This window comes from Macrobrachium rosenbergii, chromosome 49 (genome assembly GCF_040412425.1).
Source record: "Macrobrachium rosenbergii isolate ZJJX-2024 chromosome 49, ASM4041242v1, whole genome shotgun sequence".
Classification (NCBI taxonomy): Eukaryota; Metazoa; Arthropoda; class Malacostraca; order Decapoda; family Palaemonidae; genus Macrobrachium; species Macrobrachium rosenbergii.
Window position 1 is genome coordinate 31329092 of NC_089789.1, and position 18178 is coordinate 31347269.

At 36.7% G+C, this 18178-nt stretch overlaps 1 long non-coding RNA gene across 2 annotated transcripts; it reads right to left on the reverse strand.

The window, feature by feature from the left end:
* Nucleotides 1-606: 606 nt before the first annotated feature.
* LOC136832240 (uncharacterized) lies at nt 607-14324 on the reverse strand. Of its 2 annotated transcripts, none has more exons than XR_010851132.1 (3): nt 13990-14324; nt 7406-7552; nt 607-5136 (listed from the first exon to the last, which is right to left on the reverse strand). It is a non-coding gene; the product is annotated as an uncharacterized lncRNA (long non-coding RNA). The 2 variants fall into 2 exon arrangements; XR_010851133.1 differs by having other exon boundaries at nt 7390-7552; nt 13990-14123.
* Between the last annotated feature and the right edge of the window lie 3854 nt (nt 14325-18178).

The following is an 18178-nucleotide window of genomic DNA, read 5'->3' on the forward strand; positions in this document are numbered from 1 at the left end:
CATGACTTTTATTCTTCTATATATATATACTTGATGTATATGCACAAAAAATTTTTGAAAAGGTCTTCACCTTTCATACAGCAAAATCGTTCTCCTTCTCTTTTGTATTATACATAAAAGCCCACACATTGGTAATGTTTCAAAAGTCTGGGTCTGGCGGCATGGTGTTTTTTGAATGCAGCTTTTTAACTCTTGGTCTCGTCCACAACCGATGTTTACTTCTACGAGGTCCTTGGTAATCCGTTTTCTTTCAATCAGTGGATTTTTAGCAATCCTAGTCATTAAAATGTCATGCCCATTTTGACCAGATCTAATAGGCTAGACTCATAGTCTAACCTATTAAGATCTGGTCAAAATGGTTTATCACATTTTAATGACGGGGATCGCTGAAAATCCATCGATTCAAAGAAAACTAAGGATTACCAAGGACCTCGTAGCAATAAACATCGGTTGTGGATGAGACCAAGAGCTAAAAGATGTATTCAAACAGCAGGCCGCCAGACTTAAAACTCATACACCATATGGGCTGCCTGAAGATGATGAACTGTTTTTGGGTAACAGGCTCGGTCCATCTGTAAAACTGCATATAAGAAAAAAAAAAAAAAATCACTCGATGGGTTCTTTCCCATTACAAACTGCAAATTATATATGGAGTTTGATTTCTCTGAATGAAACTGACCAACTCAAGTTTTTGAAAATTAATGACACCGAAACATTTTGTTTCCAGGATAACCACTGCCAGTTAACATTTACATAAGGTATTTTAAAACAACCAGATACAACAATAGTAAAGAGGATAATTTGTTGAAGACTGTGCTGTTGAAAACGTTGCTACCTGTTGGTATATCTACAGATAAGTAATGTTGAGTCATTACTCAAAGCTATTTGAAATGCCAAAGAACCAAATACTTTCTTGATACACAAGTATTCTAATAACCAGTTATTGCAATAAGACAAAAAATCTCATTTACTCAGCTCTTTACTTTGGGCAAAAATTTCTTGTAAAATGTTATGACAAATACCCCAGACCCAAGATATTCTAAAAACCTTTTCCTAAATTTCGATTAGCTAAAAATTTTAGTGGTCTGACTAATTATTACCAATAGTACTTGGACTGATATAAAAGTACTTCACCTAGAACATACTGGTTGTACCAAATTTAGACCACCTCGTGCACTGCAATTTCGAATAACTAGAAATATGGTGGTCCATCAGATTCATTAATATTTGGACAGATATGAAAGTGCTGTACCTGACACGTAATGGGACCAAAAACGTAGTTCACATATGGATCAACAACCATAACCAAGGTGCTTCCTGTGTTATCTTTTCTTCATTTTTTAAAGACAGCAAGAAGGTCTCAAGAGAGACTTTCCACCTAACAAACAAATTAGTAGCAACAGCTACTGTCATGGAGCAATTATTTTTCAGAGAGCCATCTAATTCCAAAGGAGCACAGTGATGTACACTATTTCGGAATATTCAATATGAAAGATTAATGGCATACATAAAAGGTATAGCAATTAAACACTGTCACAGGAAAAGAAAAGTTAGTGTAACTCTCGAATGGATAATCAGCCACACTTGATATCCCAGAAAAATGAAGAAGCTGACCTCATAATTAAAACCACATTCAACTGAAGTGTTCTGACTCAGTCATCATCACTTCTGACTGCTTACAATAAAAAGCAGGCACTGCCAAGAACCAACAGAAAACTGATATTGCATATCAAAAACAAAAATGCTCATCCATGACCGATCAACTAATACAAAGATAGCAACACTGGCTCACAGACTAAGAGTGGATTCACTCTGGAAATGAAAATATTCCATATAAGAAGAGAGCTGCAAACGCCAGGAAAACCACATTCGTAGACTACCTTCTTTAATACTATCACACACTCCTAAGGTAGTTGTGATCAGGCATGAACTTCATTACACTGTGTAATAACCTTCCACTTCATCCTAAACCTTGAAACTCCCTTTGATATTGTCCAATCATGACAATGAACCATGGTTTGGATGAACATGTAATGGGAAGAAAACCTATCCTAATCAGCAGTTCTTTCTCTGAAAAAATTCTTTCTCATCGTATGCTTCTTAACAATTCCACAAAACAAACCTTACTATTTATTCCTCACTACAAACACAATTCTCTCATTTGTTAACAATATGAACCACGAAAAATCTTAAATATTCAAGGAGCAGGAGTCCCTATCGTCAAAGAGCTACCATAAACTGCCAAATCCACCCATCAATCATCACCAAATACAGTATCTTAACTAGTGTCATTCATAACCTGAGATTACCGAGACCATGTCATCTATAAGAGAAAAAGGAGAAAGGAACCAGTCATGCTATTGCACAATGCCACAATCTGGTATGCATGTCTCTCTATAAGATGTCCTGAATGCCATTTAATGGTATTAAATGGTAAGATAAGGGGATGACTGACTGACTGATAGATTTATGCCTATTTATATATTTAAAGTACTTTCTACTACAAATCATTAGTTTTAAGGCCTACAATAGTACAAAATCAAAATATAACTAAAAACCACTTCTAAATGCACACCTAACATTAATAAACAAAATGTATTTACTATGCTGTTGAAACAAAATATATGCTTAATACCCCAGTGATAATATAAATCCCTTTCAGTACACATGTATGAGGCTGAGACAAACACGACTGTAAACCTGGTTTAAAGATTTGGGCAACTTAAATATTTAAAATATAGCAACAAAAAAACAGCAAGTCCTTTCCAGAAAGTAACTGTATTTTTGGCGTGAACCTTAGCATAAACAAGGACTAAAAACATGTACATGCTTTGTTCTATCTTTAAAACCTTTGTTCAGACCCAAGCAAAAACTTGACCTCAGAAGACCTAGCTTTAATCAAGAATACAAGGCTTTTTTCCTCAAACTGGCCAAGCAATACCAGTGCAACATGACAGCACTTCAAGCCAGCTATTTTAAGATGAAAGAGCTTTTATCATGGGATGATACAATTCCTTGACCTTTCAAAACTTAAATCAAACATAAGCCATCAAGATAAACCAGCCACAACTATTACATAAACAAATCAATGCTAATGACAGAAAATAAGACCACTTCATGTAACTTGTACATCTTACTGGGTCACAAGGAATCTGGAACCAAAACAAATAACCAAGGATATGCCATTCAGATAAACCAGCCACAACTAGGAGATACCGCATTAAAAACCAATGCTAGTGAGAGAAAAAAACACAATTTCATGTAACCTGTACATCTAACTGGATCACATGAATATGAAACCAAAACAAATAACCAAGGACAAGCCATTCAGATGAACCAGCCACAACTAGGAGATACTGCATAAACAAACCTATGCTTATGACAGGAAATAAGACTTCATATGACATGTGCATCTCACTGGATCACAAGAGTCTAAAACCACACAAATAACCAAGGACGAAATGGATAACAAAGGGACCACATCTGTAGTCGCAGGAATACTGGAAATACTGTATGCTTAAATGCATTTACGTTTCATTTTTTTTTTATTGTGTTAACCACTATACCACAATCACTGTCATGCCATTCTCAAAAACCTTACTTCCATTCTAAACTAAGAATATTGACTCAATCACCAGATTTGTAAGCCTTTCCTAAGTTAGTTATTTTGAAGGTTTGCTCTTCAAAATAATTTCTTCTGTGACTTACATTATTTTACATACTTTTTTGTACTGTAACGAAATTGTAGGAAATAACAACAAAGCTATAGGTGATAAAAAAAAAAAAAGGTGCCATAACACTTCACCCAAAAAAATTATAACTGTTTGCATAATAACTCTTCCTCACTTGGTTTTAAAAGCATTATATTCATCAAATCTTGGACATGTACATAGTGTTACTAGTTCTCTTTTCTGGAATTAGAGGCCTAAGCCTATGTATAGTAAGCCGTACCTAAAATTCTTAAAAAGGCCCTATAGTTGGCAACTCCTAAACTCACATTCTTACGGCTTTTCACTGTTTCTGCAGAGGCCTTAATATGAAAAAACTGTAAGCCAATTATCACAACCTCAAAGAAAAATACCTGTACCATATTTCTAATTCTGGTCTAGCTAAAGATACGTCTACATAAAAGGCAATTAAATACTTTCCAGATTATCAGTCTGTTCGCTTATAAACAGGAAATTGCTAGGAAATGCCTTACATACAGATCAATATTTTATTGAATTATGCTTCTTAACACAAATTCAAACCACCAGTTCAATGCATTATCTTCATCTAGACTGAGCATTGCATTATGGGAGTTTAGCATTGTAGTGAACTGAGTTGCTTTTATGAAACATCGTAAATAAATATCCAATATTAACCTTACCAGTTCCACAAATTCACGTACTAGCGTTAAATTCTATATTTTCCAAGCACTTTTAATTGTACTAAGTAAGGAGTCAACTAAACCAAAAATATTTCTTAACCATTTTGAAATTGCAGTGCAAAAGGTAGTTTTAGTTTCATGCCAGATGTTACTTCATCACAAGTCGATTTTACGATTAACAAAGCAACTTGATTCATGATAGTTATGCTTAACTGAAAAGAACGGGGTAAAGTTACAATATGACTCAGGATTTTTCTCAAGTCCTCCAGTATTCAAGTATATACTGAGTCTATAACACATCAACTGGATGAGGAGTAGACAGTTTCAACCAAATAAAATAAACACTATCAAAAGGCAAAAACCCTTTCAACAGCACAGCCTTAACCAAGCATGACCTCATGATTATTTTATCCAGCTGTTTTAGATACTAACTTCAATAAATTTCAACCAGCAGAAGCTGTCCTGGACTCTTAAAGTTTCTAAAAACCACAAAATTATCAAAAACTATCACACTAATATTCATAAAGAGAAGAACACACATCACCATGCATGTGCTTGGAGTTATTCTGTGATTGATATTTTTAACTACCACAGGTAGTTTCTTCTTGTTTATCAAGCTGGCCTTATGCCAGCATAACCTCTTGCTCAAGGAGTACCTCGTAACTCTTGGTGGCAGGTCAGTGGATGATGATAACTGTTGAATAAGACCTGTACCTAAGCCATGTGGGGACAAGCCTGAACTTCTAGTCTTCAGTACAGCACAAAGCCTGTAAAATAATTTCAATTTTAGATTCCATACAGCAACAATGTTGGTTTACAACAGCAATCTCCCTTTGATATAAATGTCAAAGATACAATGTCAATATCCCTTTAGGTGAAGGAATATGTTTACTCTGCAAAAAATCTGAATATTCCACTAGCCTCACAACTATTCAGAACTTTGGTGGTCTGGCTTGACAGGTAACAAAAGATATCCAACAGCAAATAGTAATTTCATGTCAACTGTAGACCAAGCTAAGCTTTAATTTACATTTATCATTCAATTACAATTATATGTTCCAAGTGCAACATATAAAATGATTAACATCATTTGTTTTATTCACTTCATCTTGCTGGCCTTTAAAAGATGACTGTTGAAGACCATTGCAATACTGAACATATATTTTAAAACAATAATCATCATTCCAACCACCTTGTTTTCAAACTGTTCATTTTAGTAATATACTGTTAAGATAACTTCTCTTCTACTTAACCAAGCTTATTTTAACAGGAAAATCTACTTTAAAAGTTGAAAAATCTACTTTAAGAATTATTCCTAGGCACATTTTACATTTTACCATAAAAATTGTCCATAAGCCTAAAAGCTCAAACTGACTGCAATTCTGTGAACAGAAAGCTACAGAACCTACTCAAACAGAATCTGAATTCCTACAGAGCAAAACTAATTTACATTCTGTACCTACCATGCAACCAGCCAAGAATAAATGAAGTTTGTAGTGAGAGTTTTAAACTATTTAAAGAAAAACTTTAATATTTTTTGCATCACAGGTACAAACCACTTACTGTAATTATTTCTGTATACCACTCCCATCACTAAAGAATGCCTGTTCCAGTACAAGGCTGGCCTAATCTAAGATGACGATGACTACCTGCACAAGTTAGTCGAAAGATGTTATTCTTGAAATGTAGTGTGCAAGTGTTCTATCAGTTAGGTATTCTGTTACCACTGAAAATGCAAAATAAAGTTGTCGCTGACCAGAACAAATCTTAAAATCATAAGGGAAACTCTGAAGTAAAATTGTTAGTGACAATGAGTATCTTTCATTTCAAAAGTTTCTTTCTCACTGCACTAAACAGCAACTAATTCTGTCATGAAACTAGATTTTGCTCATGAAGCCAGCTTTGTTCATACAGCTTTAAAGCTTTTTAATTTTAAATACAAAGACTTTTCTTGCCACAGGCTTTATTAGATATCTCCTCCAACTGTAATTACAATAAAATAGTTTGTTCTAATAACATTCTGGGATATTTTTCTTTTAAAGTGAACTCCTTGTAATGGTTTCCTTTGACCTAGCTACTAGTTGTGGTAATTGTAGTTTAAAACTGTGGAACCATCATCTCTAAACCCCATGTCAGCAAGGAACATCCACTAGACCCCAAATACTAGTGCATTACAGTTGCTTTAAACCATACACAGGTCTTCTTGCAGTGCAACTGATGCCAATCTCATAAGATTAAGACTTTAATGCTACTTTTCTGACAAAATGTTGTCATGAAAAGTACCATCAATATCTGTTTAATCATCTTGATTTATTCTCTTTCCTTTTTTTTTCTTTTCTTATTTTACATTTGCTCATGCTATTTTGTCGAAGCTTGTGGTACAAGTCAATGGTATTCTGGGCCTTACAGTATTCAGAATAACCGCATCCATTCTTTATAGGAGCTTACATCACCTTGTGATAGCATCATTTGCAGACATCCCTCACAAAAATAAATATTTTCAATATACTGTTATTCACTAAGTTTTACTTCCCTGGTATCTGTACTGCATCAAAATATTGTTTACATTATCTGAGAAATTATAAAATTTTTGCCAAATTGCTTTTAGGCTGATCCAAATCTTCAACACACAACTGTATCATACAAGTACTGAACTGTATGCAAGGTCACAGGCACCCTCTTCACATAATCATCAAAAACATGACATGATGGCAAACTTCAAGGTTCATTCCAATTTCTAACCACCACAATTCACTCCGTTATGTTCACATTTTCATTAAGTCTCCAACTACAGAATTGAGGCATCCCTGTAACTAAATTTATCATGATATTATACATTTATCATGATATTAATGTTAAAAAGCGTTAAAAAGCCCTTAAACTCATTAATTACAAACTAACCTCTAAAAGAATTTAAGCTCATATGAAAAATAATGCTGCATGGAATATTTTATGTAAAAGTAGCAATAATCTGGCTAGACAGCATATGCTGGAGCTAAATGACAGATATTTACACTTACAAAATAGCACACATACCATGTATGCATATGGAAGCAACTCATGGGCCCAGGCTTGGTAGAGGCAATGAAATTCTTGCACGCTAGATGAAAATTCTGAAACTTCCTTGTAAACCAGCTTTTTCCATATACTGTACTGTATAGTATGGTAGAAGACAATACTACTCTGAAAAAGAAGAAAATTGAATTACTTAAACAATACACTTTGTAACCATTAACAAAATGTAAAACTGTCATAAATATTTCATGAATAATATTATCTAAGTTATTAACCTTACAAAAGTGTTTGTATAAACGGCAAACCAGACATAACCAAAATGAAATAAATAGCAAGTAACAGAGATAAAGAGTAAGAGGTACAGTACTATGAAGACTAAAATCTGACAGAAAAATAGCAAGCTGAATGACAGTAAATTTCTGTGATTAGAACAGGGAAAATCACTTATAAAATTTCAAGAGAAAAGAACAGAGACAATTCAACACTAACACTATATACCATTTGAAAATAGATAACAAACAGCACCAAGTTTTCTTCTCACAGCAAACAACTAACCACCCTGTCAAAGGTATTACGTAGGCTACAAGTATTCGTATGTATTGGATTTTTCTCCTAACAGGCCACTGAATTATCCAGATATAGTAACACTTCAACTTAATGGATAACAACTTAGGCTTAAACTACCTACATTATATAATGATAATTTGGTAGGCTACCATTATTATGCTCATGAATGATCTCGTCCTTGAAAACACTGTTGCTCCTACTCAGTCAGCTGAGCTGCTACTGCAGCAGGACAATGGTGCTTACAAATCCCTGATAACACGAGAAGGATCTTCTCCCATGAGAAAGGATGACACACCAGCTCATCCCTGTGATTATACATAGTAACATTATTACAATCAGTTCTACTGGTACTGATCAATAAGTTCAAAACTGAAGGTGACTGTGAATGGAATGATGTTCTGAAAGTTATCCCTCCTGCTAGATTTCCTGTAATTGGTAAGAGCTGAACTAGTATAAACTACAGCACTACTAAGCATGTGCACACTGGGGGTAGAGGGTAGCCACAAACTGACCAAGGTGCTACATGACCAAACAGCAAGATTGCCATGATACCTGTAGGTATCATATAACAACAATTGCATTGGAGCATCTGCATAAGTATTATCAGGAGACCATACATGCACAGAATGAGTAGGTAGCACTGACACTACCCTACATACCTCAGCAGAAGCACAGTAGTAAGTATGGGACAGTCTTCCTGTTCAAAATGTCAAAACTCAGAGAATGCTTCGAAAGCCTGGTGTCAACCCCACCTTCAGTGGATGTCCCAAAGGAAACTGAACATGCCACCAACCCTGGCAGGGGAAAATGTTCTCACTTGTAAGTGGGACTCCTGTAAAAGGAAGGGTCAGATGATGATGACGATGAAGGCACGTGTGCTTCTCCACTTTACTCCTTACACTTGAGTCTTACTCTCCTCTACCGGTGCAGAGAAACTAACCATGGTGAGGCAAGCAAATATTGAAGGAGCCCCAGCCATAGCTGATTCAGTGGGATTCTCCCTTAAAACGACCACTAGAGGCTCAACACACCTGAGGTCCTTAGCTGGCGCAGCAACTGCTCACAAGAGATCCCACAGACTTAAATATTTAAGTCCAAGTATATAATCCAGAAGTGTGCAAAAGATGGGGTCTCCGGAATACCAAGGAAAGGGCACGCACATCTGCTGCAAGTACTTAACTGACACTGACTCTCAAGCAGCTGATGTAGACGTAGGCAGCAGACAGGCATATGGTCTCACCTAAGGAGAGCCTAGCTGGCACACCTGATTCACTACCAGAGACTGCACACTGATCCCTCACCTGTCGACACGTAACACCCCCTCAGACTGAACCTGCAGTGTATGCATGCAGAAGCAAAGAGAAGCCTGTGGGGAAGGAAGAAGGAACCCAAAAGATGCAGTGGTGGCAAAGGGGAAGTATTTCCTATAGGTGACAATGGCCAAAGCTTTCAAGAATTATTCCTCTTTTTCCTAAACCCTTTCCAAGAAGTAGACAATTTTCACACCTCTACTATTAATTTTTCTTATAAAAAAATTCATTATATATTCAGAAACACACTGGAGGGTACATTTTGGTAAAATTTTACTTAAAACCTTTATCACATTTTGAACTCTAAAATATTTTCCTGTTTTAATGTGCGTGTTGAACATTTCTAACGTTCATTTTGTTTGCAAGCGACCTAACCAACCCCACAATACCGGGCACTTAGGTAAGGACTGGGTACCCTAGGTTAAATTAGGCGTGGTTGGTTATGTCATTTGTGATTGAAATTAACATCAGAAACATTCAAAGCATACATTAAAAAAATGAAGTCTTAAAAGTCCAAATGGGATAATGGGTTTGGTCCTGGTTGTTTTGGCTGTAACATCCAAAACAACATAAGACGCTATGTTTATGGTATTTGCTGTCATTATTTTATGTTTTACGTGCGTCCCCAAGGGGCTAGTAATAAACATGGTGCCCATTTTGCAAGTAAATGTGCTTATGGGATAAATGACTTATAGACAAAATGACCCGAACTCAATGGTTTAACGTAAAATTTTACTTTAATTCTTGCACAGGTTTTGTACTAATGTCAAATGACTAAGATCAAAACATAAAAACTCAAATACCAAAAATGCCTTAAAGTAATATTATACCCAAACTTTATATCTACTCCATGGGTTAGGCATACTGTATATAGAAACCTGACAAATGAAAACTGAGTTTGACTTCACAATATCCCTGATTGAGCTTAAGCAGTATTAAGCTATTAGCTGTAGTAAGTCCTGGTTTACCTAACTACCAAAGCTCTGCTAAGCTATCTAAGATTTTGACAAATTGACTAGGCTGTAATTACTGTACTTAACTGATATGCCAATCTAAAATTCTAGACCTAACTGATAACCAACAGAGTATGACATATTTGCACTGTAGGACTAAAACCCATTGCATTTCACATATTGCAACCCACTGCATTTCATGTATGAGTACATTACCCTTCAGTGCAAGCTGGAATTGGTGGCTGAAACCTGGTGACAAAGTGGTAGGTGGGTGAGTCAGATGAAATTCCCACTAGTCAGCAAGTGTTTTTGTCAGCTGTTAACGAGTGACGACATTTTGCCGTGCTGTTTCAAACTCCTGGTGTCACTTTAAACCATTACAGTATTCAATACTGTCATTTTTAAGCTGTGATAATGTCTCCTTAACATGATTATGAAAGTAATTTTCAAATCTATCTGAAATTTCTGGTTATCAAGACATTTACTGACACATGCTGTTACCTACTTGGATTTTTACAAAGTTTTTGTTTATGTAAACTTGGGCACAGGACCAGAGCTCCCAATGGATTCTGTTTAACCCAGTGAATTTTGAGTAAGGATGGCTTGCGTATCTGGAAAGTCTTGTGCTATTTTTACTTGTAAATGTTAGTATGCAAACAAAGCTGTAAGATGATTGGTTCTTGTGTCACCAATTAGGAGGGATTTTGGAATTCAGGCATTGCTTTAAAAAACCTGCTTCAGTCAGTAGTCAGTCTTTAATTGGTGCAGCTCTGTAGGCTAATCCCCATCCCTTGTATTTTTTTGTTGCTTTTTGTGCCTTTGCTACTAATTTCCGGGACAAATATAAATGCAAGTTATAATTCTGATTAAGGTAAGACTTATTGAACATTTGGCAGTTTCGTAAAGTTTTACTCTAAACCATAATCATATTTTTGTGTTAAGTTTCTACATTAATTTTGGCATACTGGCATAGTTTTGTTGGGTGCACTAGGTAGGCCAAAGTAAGGACCGGGTATCCTAAGTAATGTTAGTGGTCGGCCAAGTGAGGACCTGGTGCCCTAGGCTAGGTTAGGTTAAGAATAAGTTAAAGTTGAAGAGGTGGGGGGGGGAGTAAAGCCCAGCTAAGTAGGGCCAAGGTGCCCGATGGTTAGGTTGTCCCCTATATTTTAATTCCCACTGCCCTAATTTAAATGGACAGGAAACTAGAGGGGGTGAGACTTCCCTGGCTAGGTAAGGCCCCAGCACCCTTGGTTAGGTTGGGTTAAATTCATTCTTGTATTTAACTCCAGCAAAAAACCCTACTTTCCCACTGTGTTCCCCCCAAATTGTAGGATATAGGCCTAGCTTAAAAAGGGGAGTGTTCCAATAACTCTAATTATACTCAATTACTAACGAAATGAATTTCAGAAACATTCCCACACACACATTAAGACATTAAAAAATCATATTTTAAATTCCAGAATGCAAAAGTGGATTACTAGCAGAAGGTAGGACTAGGCTATGAAACTTTTTTTTTTAACCAGCCTTTTGTGTTTTTGTCGTTCAGCTTACCATATGTACAATTAATTTTCCACTCTTCACCCAACAACCCAGGTTTCCCACTCTGGCAAGTCAATAATTGGAGTCCCTCCATAACTAGTTGGGTAGAACTAGGCAAGAGCTCCGTATCGGGTATTGCTATGGAAACTGATTTTTCCTACAGTATTTTGTTTTCTTATTAAGAATTTACCATTATTTTTTGTCGTTGACTGTAATTAACCTCAGAAGTTGTACGCTGGTCATTCTGGAATGCTATCGTGCATGTGCAGTGTTATAAGGGAGCTTTGGTAAAACTTTACTTTAGTTGCGTGGCCTGATTCCCACCAGTCGCCGACCAGGACAGGTTTCTCATACATAAATAGACCTAACCTTTCCTTTAATGCTAGGTCCTGACCTAACCAGATCTTGCCTACCTAACCTAACTTAGGGCGACATGGCCTGACCTGGCCGGGGGGTGGGGGAAGCCCAAAAAGGCCATATCCTGTCCCAGTCGGCAACTAATCTGGCTGCGCAAGTTAAGTTTTACTGAAGCTTTTGGTACACAGTGGAGTTTCCTTCACTGGGGGTGTCTGAGGGGGTGGGGCCCCCGAATAAGTAACAGGGCCTGCAAGGTTAGGTTAGGGTACCTTGGGTTAGTGTAGTTCCTTTTAGCCTATATTATAATGTTTTGGTATTATTTTACTTATGGACATTATTTACTTTCAACATAAAATATAGGTTTTTCTGTTGTATTATGATGTGATTTGAATGATTTTGAGGTTTATTTCCATCAAAATGAATACTTATCCTTCCCCAGTAAATGATATACTGTATACACAATTAATAAAATTACGACTTGTCAGAATACTGCACCCCCTCTCCATAGCTAATACGCAAAACTGTGTTTACTGATTACAGTTTTGCCGTATTAGCTATGGAGAGGCAGTATTCTGACAAGTCGTAATTTTATTAATTTTGTATATATCATTTGCCGGGAAGGATAAGTATTCATTTGCGATGGAAATAAACCTCAAAATCATTCAAATCACATCAAAATACAACAGAAAAACCTATATTTTATGTTGAAAGCAATTAATGTCCATAAGTAAAATAATACCAATGTTTCCTTAGCTAGTCCCTTCTTAACACATATGGCTCCCCGATGATGTCCAGATGCGCAGACCCATTCCATAACAACCAGATGGCGGTCTGGTCTTTCTTCCGTTTCCAAAACCCTGCGTTCCCTAAGGGTTCCTAACAATGTTGGGTAGATATGAGGTTAATAATGGTAAAACTTTACTTTAGTTGCACGGCCTGATTCCCGCCGGTCGTCGGCCAAGGCAGGTTCCTCATACATGAATAGACGTAACTTTTCCTATGATATCAGGTCCTGACCTAACCAGATCTTGCCTACCTAACCTAACTCACGGCAACGTGCCCTGACCTGGCCGGCAGGACCCCCACCAAAAAGACGGTGACCTGTCCTAGTCGGCGACTGGCGGGAATCAGGCAGCGCAACTAAAAGTTCTACTTTATAGTAGCTCCGCGGCAGCAACTACCTTCTAACTTAACTTTTTCAACAGTTTTTTGGTTGCTAATTATGAATTTACCTTTAAGTTTTGGCGCTCGAGTGTAATTAACCTGTAATTAACCCGTGAAGTCCATCCAACAAAGGGTTTCCATACGTGATCTTCAGAAGACAGAGCATGGGTATGTCTGTTTCGAACGGTTCATATCCCATCCAGCAAGTGCAATAACTTGTTAATGTATGGGTACCCAACCCCCCCCGGGCCAGTACTAAACACGGCGAAGAGGCATTCCATTTGGCCGACAACAAACAGATGCACCGCCAGTATCAGAACCCCTAAAAGTGTAGGAAAAACCAGTTAAAATGGTAAAACCAGGCGCGGAGCTAATACACAGAATTACCTACTTTAATAATAGTTGACCGACAATAGCCTAACCACCACCACCACCTCCATCAGCAACACAAGGTATAGGAAAAATCAAATTCAAAGGTAATAGTAGCAAAATTCTTTCTATTTGCTCTGCTACTCCTATTTAAGCTGGATTCCGCATAAAGATGGCCCTTTAAATGACCCATGAACCCTCACCTAGGCCTAATTCCTCATGGATTTCTAGAAGGCCTAGACCTATCACAATCTTCAGTAGCATCCATTTCTACATACATTCTAGGCTTATAAATTCTCCACAGGCTACTCTTTATCCTTATGGTAGAACTAATATCATCTCTTACCTTAATATTTAAGCAGAATTCTTAAAGAATATAATGAAAATAACTGACAATGCCTTCGAACATCAATGGTACCGGAAAACGTACGACGGAAGAATGCCAAGGTGTACATTTTTGGACTCCCTGCGGGGCAGTAGACCAGATCGAAAGATCCCAGAATACCCTTAATAATACCAGTAAAAACAATCACATTAATTTATTATTTCTACAGACTTTCAAATTACAACATCTGTGACTTTAATTTATTTAGGAACGTTATAGGAATTGAAAAATAATTTACAATGTTCCTTATACAAGGTATGTTGAAAAATTTTCCGAGGACCTAAGGGGTTGTGTTTGCTTTCATCTGGCAATACTTAAGTCGACGCTAAAGGCATCTGATGGCAGATAGACAGACTAGAAAATAAAAGCTTGCAAATAGTAAATGGCAATTTTTGGCTATTTTATGAGTAAATGTGTATACAAACCATATGCAGTAATCTCATTACTTGACTTTTAGACACCTTTGAGACTTATCAGTATATGGCTATTCAGCGGTATTTACTGTAACTGAATTAAGCAATTAATATTAGCTAGTAATTACAATTAGGTTCTTTGACCCAAAATTATTGTTGTTTTAATTGCATTTATGTAATATCTACAATCGGAACGATTATAAAATAGTAATCAAATACGATGTCATAATGATATATAGGGTAATGATACCCTGTTTTATACAAATGAAGATAATGACAGGGAAATTACTAATTACGCTTTAGGAATGGAACAGGAAGCGCGAATAAAAAATATAAAAGCAAGTCTACAAACGCCAAATAGCAATGAAGATATCAGTCACGAAAGAGCTTGCTTAAATTTTATATAACAGCACCAGCAGGAAAAGAATCATCGGAAATTACAGTGATAAAAATTTGTCAAGAAACAATTGTTAAAAAAAATAGCAGCAGTCAGAACAACTGCGGACTGTTCCCTAACTGTGATTATCGGTATGAGAGGGTACACGCAAATATATAAGTAACATTTTAATAGTTTTAAAACCTTCGATTATTTAATACTGATTCTGCGTCATTCATATTCACGATGTCACGCATGAATTAAAGCAAATGCAACAGATTGTTAACACCCGGCCGCCCCCAATACCCTACATTTTTTTTGTAACCATTATATAATTTTATTATCTTTTCTTTAACACAGAGAGTGTAAAACATATTGTAAGGGGCGATTTACGCTTACTTCTACAGATAGAAAATCGTAAGAATCCTTCTTAGTGAAGTGCTAAACGAAAAAATGGCAACGTTTTAGCTTAGTCTCACTGAAAATAAACTGTATATAAATTTTTTAACCTTTGAGGCTAGTTAGTGTTTGTTACGGAAAGTACTTGAAGCATTATAACACAAAATAGTGACAGGCTTCTGGAAAACCCTTGTTTTGTGCAACGTCTAAGTCTCTGAGATATGATTAATAAAGCTATATCTGCTTCATTCAATGCAACTTTTACACTAAATGGTTTATTCCATTTGGCAGTCTCAAAAACTTGCATAACCGGATTTTTCTAGTTCTGTCTCCCTTTTAGTGATTCGTCAGCATGCTGTTAATTTAAGAAAAATCATTAACGTTATTTTATAAATGGTTGTTTCTTGAACCGGATAACTTTTTTTATAATGATTGGAGGGCTTTGGGGGGCCTGGGCTGTACATTGTTTGGGGGCGTTCTTTTTTGTTTTCTTGGACGAAGTGACACCTTAAACTCCTTTGTTCCAAAACAACCTTTAGTTATTCATATCCAGACGCGGCAAAAGTGTCGTTCTATCTGTAACTCTCGTGTCAAGTTGGAACTCAAGGTTTAATCGAGATCGGTCATGACTCATCAGGAAATCTCCAGCCTTCGCTTTGTCTTGAGCGACTGTTTGATGAATACCTGATGAATAGCTTCACCCTGGTGGAGTTCAGGATTACCTCGTCGAGGCCCTCCCGATTTTCAGCGATGATGTGATAGGGTACCTGTTAGAGCAATTATTACTCGCACTTGTCAATTTTTTAGCTCTAGGCATTCAAAGCTGTAACCAGCACCACTGACTAACTTAATCAGATACCCTAATTCATTGATTAGGAGCTCTTGTTTGTGAGCGCGTGTATTACTAATCCATACAAGGATCACACATACACACAGACACACAGAAGGAGAGAGAGAGAGAGAGAGAGAGAGAGAGAGAGATGAATGGGGAAGGGCTTTGTAAACAGGAGGCAATGTCAGAGTTAATAATTTCAGAGAGAGAGAGAGAGAGAGAGAGAGAGAGAGAGAGAGAGAGAGAGAGAGAGAGAGAGAGAGAGAGAGAGACGTTTGTAAACTGGAGGCAATGCCAGAGTAACTAATTTGACGAGAGAGAGAGAGAGAGAGAGAGAGAGAGAGAGAGAGAGAGAGAGAGAGAGAGAGAGAGAGAGAGAGAGAGAGGATTCATAAATAGGAACTAGCACCAAAGTAACTAATTTCACCCAAGAGATTTTGTTCTTTCAATAGATGAGTCAAGAAAATCACACACCCTGCAGTTTAATCCTATCTTAATATTACCCTGGTCAAGGTCAAAGGAAAAGAAAACGAATAGAGTTTGTGTGGTTAATGTTAAATATTCCTGCTTTTTGTAGTCAGGTCTAGCTAATAATAAAGACACCATGCAAACAGTGAATAATATAAATGAAAAACTTAATGTTTCCTTCTATTTGCTAAGCAAAGGTGACTTGTGATTCTACGTTTGAAGTCGTTGTCTAATTATTTCCAAACTTCAGATCTCGAAGTGCAGGGAAATGCATTCTGATGAGAAAAGAAGGGAAAAGGTCAAAGAAAGAAGTAAATCCCTGTATATTTCTTCTTATCGCTTTCTGCAGTAGAATTGGACGTTAGAAATTTATTGATTATATATTCATCTTGCTTCTTCCATAAAAGAACTCTAAGTTAAGGAATGGTCTCAGAAGTTTCCATATAAGGAAATAAGATTTTCACCCTATATTTTCACTGCAGTCACTTGCTCCCAAAAGCCTACACAGATATCACCATCTCAATGAATGAAGTAACTGGGTAAGCTTATCCTATCCAACCTTTTTGCAAGGAAATTTACCAAAGCGCTGTTCTCGCTGTCACAGAAATCTTGCTCTGCTGAAAATCAGCATCATCCGTTGCCTGGTATTTTGCTTACAGCCTTCAAGTTTACCAATCGGGACACAAGCGAGTGAAAGAAGCAAAGAAGTTATTTTCCAAGGGCTTAAGAGTAATTCATGAAGTTACGAAAAAGTCAGCAGAAGTTTTACGGCGTCAGGCAGCGACTGACAGCTCCATAACCGATTCAGGGATGCTCCCAGAATCTTGCAAAGTTCAGTGTTTAATTTTTCTTCTTCGCTTTCTCCAAGTGTTAGAACTGTTAGTCATTCTGTCATAAGGCTTCATAACGCAGCTCAGCCTCGAAATTATCAAAGCATATTTAACAAAAGGAGGAGAAATCACGTGAGCAATTCTATTAATAAACTGTCTACTTGGGAGAATTATGTCAACTCATAACTAGAGGAAGACGTTGATTTTGATTTTTGTAATGCTCCAGAGAAGGCTCACTAACACTGCTAATGACAAGCATTAAACTGGCCTTCAGTTGACAATTTCTGTTGGCAGTTATAAACAAAATTTAATGACATTCTTTTGATGTGTTAAGCAGAAATGAAAACTCTTCTATGGACAAAATTAGAAATGAGGATTCTTCTATCAGCAGGTTTTCTATAAGACGGCGATTTTTCTCTAACTGAAAAAGGTCAAGCAAAACTGAAGATTTTTCTATTAGTAGGCAATAGATAGGCCTTCTACTGACAAGTAATAAGTATCGACGAGGAGCCTTTTACTGAACAGGGCTGAGAAGCCGTCTTGTGACAAAGTGTTAAGAAGAGCTTAGGGGCAATCTGTTGTAGAACACCATTATACAGAACTGAAGATTCCTTTTTCAAAAATTATTAAGGAGAATTGAAAAGTCAAATGGGTCTGAAGAACTGTCAAGTATAACGGACAAGTACTTTCCTGGCAAGTATTAAACAGAAATGAGTGTATGACTGGAAAGTATTCAGTAAGCAAAAGGAGCTTACTATTAACAAGTAAGAAATATAACATGAATCTTCTATTGTCGAACAGTTATGTCAGTATTTTGAATAATAAGCAGAAA